The following is a 10,523-nucleotide window of genomic DNA, read 5'->3' on the forward strand; positions in this document are numbered from 1 at the left end:
GGCATAGGGCTGCATCTACCTGGAAAGAAATCTCTGAAATACAGATTTTCAGCTTGGCCATTGCCCGGGGTTCTGATACTAAGGAAGAAGGGGAGAATGGTTACTGGAAAAGTGCAAGTAGCAGATTCCATCTGTGATGGTTTAACTTAATTGTCGACTTGACTAAATTGAGAAATGCCTAGAAGATTAGCAAAGCACACTTCTGGGTGTGTCTGTGTTTTCAGAGACAATTAACTAACGAGGGAGACTCTCCATGAGAGTGGATGATAATATTTAATAGGCTGTCACATGTCCTTGAGGGCTATATTCTATTCCAGGCTCTTCTCTGTCTCCTGTCTCTGCTTCCTGGCCTCTACAAGGTAAGCAGCTTTGATCTTCTATGCCCATCTCCCATGGTATTCTGCCTCACCATGGCCCAGCTGGCTGATCATGGACTAACTACTTTTGAAACCATGAACCAAAATAAATCCTCCTTTTAAATTGATTCTCTCAGATATTCTCTTACAGCTACAAAAAACTGATCAACCCACCATCCTCTAAGCTATAAAAAACCTACATATGTACTAATTTCTATTCATTAATCAGGTTTCATCCATTTGCTGCATATAGCTCAAAGCCCAGAATGTCTGGGCATGCAATCCTCTTCAGCTCTAGCTGCTACAAAGCCAAAGGTAAGTTATTACCTCCATTAGACCAAATATAAATGACTAGTGAAGGAAATAGCATGGGAATATAGTGAAACTGGAAAAAGACAGCCTTTCCTTTAGGGTTTGGAGGGTGAAGGGAGAGGAAATATGCAATTGTGATGTGTATTTGAGCATTCCTTAGCAATGACCAAATTCTGCAGGTAGAAGCAGCACACCCTGACAGAATTGTGACAATGGTGAGGTTTATTGTTGACCCAGTTGGCCTTTCATGGCTCTAGTCTCTAGGACAGATTTCCTTGTCCACTGTCCTACTCCATGAGCTCTGACACTGTTATTCCAGGAAGTTTGTCTTTGTCCATTGCCTTTCACAACTCATCTGACAGACATTAGTGAGTATTTCTCTCCTTGGAGTCACACAGCCTTAGCAATCCACTTCTAGGTGGTTTGGGAACTGGCAAGTTACTTAAGGATTTTTCCAGTCACAAGTTATTTCAGGACAGACTTGGGGTTTCTTTGACTGCCCCAAACTTAGGACACTGTGTGCTGTTGGTATGACACTATGCAAGTGGCCACAGTCATACCTTACTTAGCTTTAAATTTGAAGGCCTTATTTCACCTGATAGTTTCTGTACACTGTCCATTCTTAAGTCCTGGAAAGAACATTGTTTGAGTCTAAGTCAAACAATGGCCTCAAATGGCTCATCAACTTGATGTGGTCAATTCCTCTCGGGGATGTTAGTCTAAACTGCTATAGACTGGGGTGTAGGAGAGATGACTTAACACAACAAAGCCTACAATTATTGGACTTAAAAGACATAAACTGCAGACTTCAAGCAGAGTACAGCTATATGAGTAGAGCAGCACATCTTTTATCTCTTCTACAGATTGGCTAACTGTAGCCTGAGGTCATTTCTCACAGTACAGACAACACACTCCTTTATATTGAATTTTACCTGTTAACAGTCCTAAAGGAATATGTCTGCTTTGAGGAAAAGTGGGAATTGGGAAATGTCACTTGGGATTTTGCCCAACGAACTTCCTTTCCCCATTTTTCTGCAGGTCCACATTCAGCATTCTCCTTCCAGCTGTTGCCAACCCATAATTGTAAAGTCATTTGGAAGAAAAGATTCAAAATTTTCTTCTCTACCAGTCAATTTGTCCAGAAGAAGACCAATGCATTCTTAGGAGGTGGATGAAGTAGGGCTGGAAGAAATGGAGGGTTAAATACACCAAAAATGAGTAACCTGCTACTTACACCAGGAGGCCCCTCTAGAGTTCCTCAAGCCAATTCTTGAGTTAACTAGCTAAACAGGTACTGAATGGTCTACCTGGCTTTATGGTCCAGACCTATGCTGTCCCGTGTGACAGCCCCTTAACCGCATGTGATTCCTGAGCCCTTGAATCTGGCTTGTCTGAATTGAGATGTGCCAGAGGTGTGAAATGTATATCATACCTTAAATACTAAACAACAACAAAACCATAGGGCTGGAGGTGTAGCTCAACTGGTAGAGCATCTGCCTTGGAAGCACAAAGCCCTGAGTTCAAATTCCAGTACCATAAAAAATGTATAATAGCTCAATACTTTCTTACTACTTTTACTTGAAGGACTGGATGAAGCAGTAAATTCAACTTAATGCTGTAATTCAGAAACACACTGTATCAATCTCTACTACTGATATTTGACTGCTAGAAATAAGCCATTCTTTGAGGACAAGCAATGATATGTTATTAACCATGACATAAATAGAAAATGCAAATCTTTACATCTAGCTTTAAAAAAAACCTCTTTAGTACAATTTGAAGAGACAGTGCTTCTCTCACTTCCTTAGAAAGCTTCCAGTCTTATAACTAACTGTCACTTGGTCCACCAGAGCTTAGCCTTTAAGGAGAAACCCTTATCCTCCCCCAAAGAGAAAACAAAAAAAAGAAGAAGAGAAAACAACTTTGCTTTTTAGAAATAGCTCTTGGTTATTGTGTTCTGGTAGAGAATAAATTCTTTGGCAAGGGACATTAATAATATGTCAAAATGAACTAAGGTTTAAAAAGAACTTATGTTGGGAAATGTTTATTGTCTTAGTAAAAAAATTCAAGAGATTATCATTCAATTTAAAATGTGTGATGGGTATGAGACTTAGAGAATCCTATAAACAACTCTGTGCAAGTTCTACAAGCTCTTAGATCAGTTTCTTATAAAATAAAGGGGTTGAAATAGATGATCACTGATGTTCCCTTCAGCTCTGTCTTCAAATGATGATGCTTAAGTTAAACACTTCAGGAATGTGTACAAAAGCCTCTTTGACAAATTACTCTAAAATCATGAGGAATTGGCTACACTTGGTTCCTATATTTGAAGCTTAACGTCTAATAAAACACACCAGCTTTCTATTCTTGGTCATAAGAGAGTCATACATAGAACAAGGGCTAGAGATTTATCACTCAGACACTTAACTTTGTGGGAACAGAAAACCATTGAAATGGTAAAGATCAACTCTTCACTGAGATTCTTGATCAGTTCTACAATAACATTCCTGAGAACAATGCCATTCTACCATTCTCCATGATTTTAGAGGCTTCCATTGCTTGCTTTCTTTATTTCTTCCTATATGAACATCCATGCATAGTCAAATGTAATTTTGAAAATGTAAATCATCATCTAAGGACCCAGAATTATACTGTCTCATATTTGTTTATTCAAAGGGACAGAAGTGATTGTTCTTATTACTATAATCAATATGAGAAATAGCAGCTACCATATTAGCTAGGTAAATTCTACATTGCAATCTAATTGCATCTTTTGTCTCACTAAAGCTATCAAGTCATTTTGGGTATCCATTTCCTGAAACCATACATAATGTGCTTTTGGAAAGGAATGGAAGAAACACCAAAACTATTACCTTCTACTTAAACTCCTCTCAAATAGGTGGTACTGGAATAGGCTTGCTTAAAAGACCATGCCTATGTTTTTTAATCAGGCTAAATAAGACCAATAAAATGTAGACTACATCCAATGCTCAGATTTTTCTTCATTCCTTATATAAGAAGAAACTCACTAAAAATAGGTTATTAACTGGACTAAAACCACCTTAACTCTTGGATAAAATACCATCAGAAATGTAGAGTCAAGAAAAGGCTGTTTCATTTTTAGGTGAATATATCTCCTCCTAAAAAATCACTATTGTGGAACAGAAGACTTAAAGTCAGTGGTTGTAAAATTTGAGCTGACACCACAGTCTGCTGGGGAACATGCCTTAACCCCAGAATCTCTGATGCATCTTGTCTGGAGTCGGGCCCAAGAATTTGCATTTCTAACAAGTTTATAGATGATGCTGGTACTGTTGATCTGAGGAACATCACTTTGAGAACTGCTCCTTTAAGATATCATTGGAAAGAATACTGCAATGGCTTTTCTTACTCACTTCAGTGTCTGCAGCTAGGCTGAAACACTTTTACATTTGAGAGCAGCAATTTGCAATCAAACTCTAGGTCACACCACTAGCCTCTCCATCTTCTAGCTTGCCTGCTTTGGGGTAGCTGACATTGCTGAGAGACGGAGATATTGTTTCAAATAATTATAAATAAGTGCAACTTACTTGTCACCCTTTTGGAGGATGGACTTGAAATCATTCTCCCCAGCAAACTTCCTTAAGGAAGATCAGGGAAAGCTTATAGGATTTTACTCTAACTGATTCATTAACTGAAACCTGAGTTTTCTTTCTCTTCCAATAGAGGTATCTAAGAATTACCCACAGAAACCCTTTAAGGATTTAGCTTGTGGCAATAATTAGACTGAGTCATAAGCCGAGGTGAATCAGGCAGGGCAGTTTCTGAATTACAAAAATAAGCCATAAATTCAGCCATAAATCCTAAGTGCCTACTGGATCTGAAGCACAGAGTAGTACAAAGTGCATCTCCCGCAGGGCTTTGTTTATATGAGACCCCTTCATAAATACTGAGTGAATGAATGAAAAAAGAGTGCCATGATGTCTTCTATGAGGTGTCACACCAACCCAACAGACTTGCTGAGCTAAGGTCTACACGGCACTGCTGTGTTCCTCAACTTTCCTGTTTTACATCAGCAGCAGCACTTTCTGAGGAAGGCACCAATTTCAGTGACTGCTCGGCCCACAGAGATGTTTCCAGTTCATGTAGTGAATTGCAGTCTTCTTGGTCACAGAATGGACAAGACCAAAGTGATGGTGCCAAGAGGTAGTCAAGTGATCCAAACAAGACCAATAAGAGTCTTCACTGGAGTATTTTAAACTGAAATTCCAAAAGAGATACTGCTTTTCTTTGCTTGTTGTATTGCTTTTAGGGAAATAGATACATAAGCCAGGATTTAAAAAGAAAGAAGAGGGGTAAGGCAAGAGGTAAAAGACAAGAATTGATGAATATGATTGGAGACTTATCACTAAGCCTATTTGCTTTTCTTCCTGGATTCCATCTAGACTACAGTTTCCAGCCATTCTTATAATCCAATCTGATCCTACAAATGAATTCCAGCCAGCATCATATTAGCAAAAATAATGAGCCTGGCTCCATAAAAACCCTTGTGTCTGCTCCTCCATACTCTTCAGACTTTTTCTGGCTTGGTACAAACAAATATAACAGCAGAACCAAAAAATGGGAGGAACCTACATCCCCATTTCAAGAACAGCTGTCAACAGACCCTGAACACCCAGTTTAGACTTCATGTCAGCTAGAAATAAGTGTCTACCATTCTTACTCATTCACTATTTTAACTTTGTTTGTTAAAACATCCAGCATTATCTTAACTAGTAAAGGAACTGTTTAGTGTACAAAGGCTATTTAAATCATGAGACTATATAACATTATACTAGGAAGGGGGAATAAGATGGAGAGCAGAAGTTGTCTGAAGACTGAGACCTTCAATATTTAAAAATCAGTAAAGAGAAGGAAAACTGGCAAAGGAATTCAAAAAGGAATATCTAAGTGGAGAAATCAAGGGATCTTTGTTGTTCTAGCAGCAATGTGAGGAAAAGTGCTAGAGAAGGAATGCCTGATTTCTCTATGTAATCTAATCTTGAATAGCCTTTGTTTTTATACTGCTTTTTATCAATTATATAAGGTACTTCAGTGTTCTTTCAACAAAGTTCCTGTTTTCTTAAAACAATTTTGTGTTAGATTCCTGTCATCCAAGAGCCGTTGATATGGTACACACACTCTAATGATCTCCAGTGACTTCTGTCTATTGGTATGCATCCCTTTGATAATCTTATTCCCCCCCGTATCAATAAGTTAAAACTACTGATTTACTTCTGATAGTTTGTGGCAGAAGTGATGGGATGCCATTCTGAAATTAGGTTATCATGGCTTCCATTGTCGGTATAAGTTTGTAATACACCCTCTTTGATCACTCATCTTTGGGAAATTCATTGCTGTCATGGGAAGCAGTCTTGTATAGAGGCTCATATGGTGAAAGACATAGATCAGCAAACACCACATGAGTCAGCTAAAAAAGAATCTCCAATCCAAGTTTATCCTTTGGATGAGACCACAGCCCCATCCCACAATTGAAACCTCATAAAAGATTTTGAACAAAAATGACCAGCTAAACACAGTTAGTTTCTTGACTTACAGAAATACTGAGACAAATTTTATTTTTAGCTATCAATTTTTGTTGGTAATTTGTTATAGGAATAGATAACCAATACACTTGGTAGGTACCAATGTAAACATTTCTATTAAGTATATCTAAGGTATAAACAGTCTGAAATATTCACCTATTTGTTCTATCCAGTCCATCAATATTTTCAGACATTTACTCTAATACAGCATTGTTCTAGACATTGGCAAAATCAAAGTAAATAATAGCATTAGTTATGAATATAGTTATGAATAAGAAGATGATTTAAGATAAGGATAAATCCTAATGGAAAAACAGAGGATAGTGTGACATAGAATCTGGTTCCTCTTCTGGAAGGTCAGAGAATGACTTGAGGACTTCCTGAGAAGATATTTGTGCTGAGGAGAGGATGGAGGAAGGAATATCTAGCTAAGGACAAAAGTAAGTGTTAATACCCTAGGAAATGAATATGCAGTGTTAGAAAAATGAAAAAAGCCAGTATCACTACTATGTGTAAATCAAATGGAAGAGCGACTGAAGATGAAATTGGGAAAGGTAGACCTTGTAAGGCAAAGTAATAAGTTTAGATTTTATCCTAAAGAAACTTACATGCAAGTAATAAACAAGAAAATCTGGGGTATAGATGGATTCTTTGAAATCACTAAACTGAGGTTAAGTGACAGAGTAACTGGGGTGCTAGCTTGCCTTTCTGGCTAGATGGTCAGGCATAACCTATAGAAGAAGCTGTCCTTCATGGATGAAAAGCCAGGAAGGTGAAGAGCTAGGGAGAAGAATGCTCCAGGGAGGAACCCATAAAAAGGCCTTAAGTCAGGTGTGCGCATAGATTGTTTGGAAAACTGAAAGGTGACCGGTTTGTCTGCAGCACAGTGAGCAAGACACAGCTACAAGACGAAGGTGAAGAGGATTCAGGCCTATAGATCCTGTATAGATCCTTATAGACCATAGCTAAGATTTTATTTGAAGAGCATCTAGAGTTTATTGAAGAATTCTGAGTACACAATGATATTTGATAACTTGTTTTCCTCAGGATTAAAATGCAATGAATGAAATCAAATGCATAGTAGTTTATTGAGCATCTTCTAAGATGGGTGCAGAGAAAAAGAGGAATAAGATAACCTCTGGTACTGAGTGGGTACATAGACCAAGAGTGGAAATAAACAGTGCACAAAAGTACATATATGTGGGAGAATGGACCCATTCATCCAATGAGACTAATGGAAGTTCTAGAAAAGAAAAGATTTTTAATCTGCATCACAAAGGTTAAGTAGAGAGCTCCAGGTAGGCAAAAAAGGAAAAGCCTTATGGGAAGTAAAATGTGCATAATTGGTAGAGCTCACCTTGTCTAGGGAGTAGGAAACTTGTCTGTACTAGAGTCCATGGGGGAAAAGTGAGAGGGGGAGATAAGGCTTCAGAGTTAGGTCAAGACGTTCAAATGTCTAGCTTTGAAATGGTACTTAATGTTAAGAAATCCCAATCATTGTTCAATAATAATGAACAATTACTGGAAGGCTACTATGCTTCATGCACTCTTTATGGCATGATCATATTTATGCCACATCTAAGAATCACTTTATAGATAAAAATATGAAGCTCCTGAAGGCAAGGCAATATGGCTAAAGACTCACAGCCAGCATGTGGCAAGCCACTGCAAAATCAAACCCATATCCTCTCTTTCAGTAGAAGGTTGAGTCTGGAGAAATTACGAGTGGAACTTTATGGCTGGCAAAGGGTTCATATGCAGTAGTAATAGAAGAAATTGCTGCAGGTAGGTTCATTCCAAAGGTAGGTTGGAATCAGATTGAGGAAGGCCACTTTGAATATGAATCTGAGGAGTTTGTACTAAATCTTTAGATAATAAGAATAAAACTTTTTGAGTAAAGGGTAACATAATTGGAGGGCTGTTTTGGAAGATTATTTGGTGTCTGTTTATAATGTGGATTAGTGAAGAGACTGAAGGAAGAGAGGCATACAGTGACAATCTTAACTGAATGGTGGTGAAATCCCTGCAAGGAAGAATCAACAGGATTGGTGGCTGATTTAATATAGACTGGGGAAAGGGAGATTATAAAGAAGACCCTAAATGATAAAGAAAATGGTGCTACCATAGACAGAAATAGCAAAGTCAAGAGAAAGGCCCAGTTTGAGGGAAGTGGGTAAGAGGAAAGAAGATAAACACATATGTAGGATCAGAAGTGATAACACTGAAAATGAATGTGTAGCTAAAGAACAGGAGAGGACTTGGCCAAAAAAAAAGAAAAGATTTAGAATTCATATGCATAGAGAAAATTAAAATCCAGAGAGTCTATGAGTTTCAAAGATAGAGAAAGGCAGTATAATAGACACTGTTGATTTCCACCATCCATTCCCCACCTTGTCCTTCCTAACTGAATTCCTATTTGGCTCAGCTCTACCATACCTTTTAAACATGTTCTTCCCTGGAAAGTAGTTCCCAGATTCAAAGGGTAGATCCTGACTGGGCTAAGCTAACAGTGGTCATTCCCATCTTTGAGCATGAATGTGCATGGGGCACAGCACTAGGCAATGAGATGTGGAGAGTCAGTTGTAAGCTGCTGAAGAGGCAAAAGAGGAGATGGGCTCTCATTTACTTTTGGACGTCGGACATCATTGAGCAAAAGCATCCTGTGATACACCAGAAACCAAACCTTGGGAAATTATTCAGGTTCAGAGATCTGAAACAAGACCAACAAAATACAGAGACAGCTTGGTCAAAAACTAGGTAAACAAAGAAAATCAAACAAGGCTCTGAAGCCAACGTGTCAGGGAATTGAAAGAAGCTGGAGACTTTGAGAGGGCTTACTGTGGGTTGAAGTAAATACCACAGTAGAAAGACTGAGTTGACCCAGGAAGAAACTATTGGAGACCACAATCCTTTGTCAACAGAGTCTTCAAAGAGATGTTCTTGACATGATTCTCGAGGTAATTCGAGGGTCAGCAAAAGGTAGTTTCTGAACTATTAAACACATTCTCTTTTTTAAAAGTAATATTCATGTCAGCTGGGCAAGTCATTTCAAAATCAGCCTTCATACAGCTATTATTCAGATTCATCCTGTCAGTGTGAAAATATGGGTCAAATGGACTTTGCTACTTGAAATTAAGTGTGACCACACTCTACAGCCCAAGGAAGCACTCCAATTCAAACCTCAATTATGAGAGGCTTTGAGCCAGGGGAAGCTGGGAGTAACATTCAGAAAAAGAGAAGGGGATTCTTTCTCTGGGGTTTTCCTTGTTTTCAGCCTGAATCCCACAGGAATGTTCTTTCTGTTCTGTGATCCTTCCTTCCCCAGCCCCAGCTCCCCCCACCCCCTGCCGCTCTCTTCACACATCTCTGTCATAGTTATCTCTCCCTTGGACAAAGTGTCTGGACCCTTGGGTAGCAGTCACATGTGACTTCATGAGCTGTTGGAATTAACTAAAACTTACTCTTTCCCAATAAATCTCTCCCAAGACAACACACAGCAGCTGCAAATTCCCAGCATGGGCCTGCCCAAGGTACTAAGAGAAGTTGGCAGTGCTCCGGTATCTTGTTCATTGTGGGTCCCAAAGAACCATTGGCCACTGATACCAATGAGCTGTGCTCTTCTAAGTGTGATTCTACCTAACCTGCCTTTGATTTCCCAGAAGTTTGCTTTGAGAAAAGGCAAAGCTCACAAAACACAGAATTCTGAAAATGATGGCTAGCTAGCTATTAGGCAAGATTCCAAGACTTTATACAATGCAAATAAAATCACCAAAGGTGATTTAGGCAGTGGCTGGTAAGAAAAAGTAATATTTGGTTGTCAAACAGGAGCACAGCCATCTTTTCTGATTTAATGCATTTATGAGAGTTTACTTCCTTTCCCAGTTTAGCTTTCACTCCTGGTTGGGGCAATGGCTGGGGGGATGGAAGAGATGTGGAAAATTGAGAGCCAGTACACAAAGTATTTACTGGCTAAAGACGCCTACACTTCCGCCAAAATCGTGTTTATTTGTTAAAAATACAGTTCATTGTGTTGCTGTAAAACTAAATCTATCCCCAGCCCCCAAAGAGATTGGGGTTTCAGGGTGCAGAGCCAGCTAGTGCTTTCCGAGTATTAATGTGCCAGCTGCTCCTCCAGCGTTCCTTTTATTTCCAGTCCCTACGCTGGTTTTGCACTTTGTTTTTGTGTAAAGAAATGAGGATTAGAGGCCTTTTGTTAGTAAGAGGGGACAGGGAGCGCAGCATCTCCTTTGAGCCCCATGCACAGGGCAGCCTAGCCGGGCAAGGCTCAAAG

At 39.1% G+C, this 10,523-nt stretch overlaps 1 long non-coding RNA gene across 1 annotated transcript; it reads left to right on the forward strand.

Moving 5' to 3' along the window:
- Positions 1-288: 288 nt before the first annotated feature.
- On the forward strand, positions 289-3,258 carry LOC141425564 (uncharacterized). Its single transcript, XR_012450540.1, has 3 exons — positions 289-359; positions 586-671; positions 1,707-3,258. It is a non-coding gene; the product is annotated as an uncharacterized lncRNA (long non-coding RNA).
- Positions 3,259-10,523: the final 7,265 nt, after the last annotated feature.

Source organism: Castor canadensis, chromosome 8 (genome assembly GCF_047511655.1).
Source record: "Castor canadensis chromosome 8, mCasCan1.hap1v2, whole genome shotgun sequence".
In the NCBI taxonomy this organism is placed as follows: Eukaryota; Metazoa; Chordata; class Mammalia; order Rodentia; family Castoridae; genus Castor; species Castor canadensis.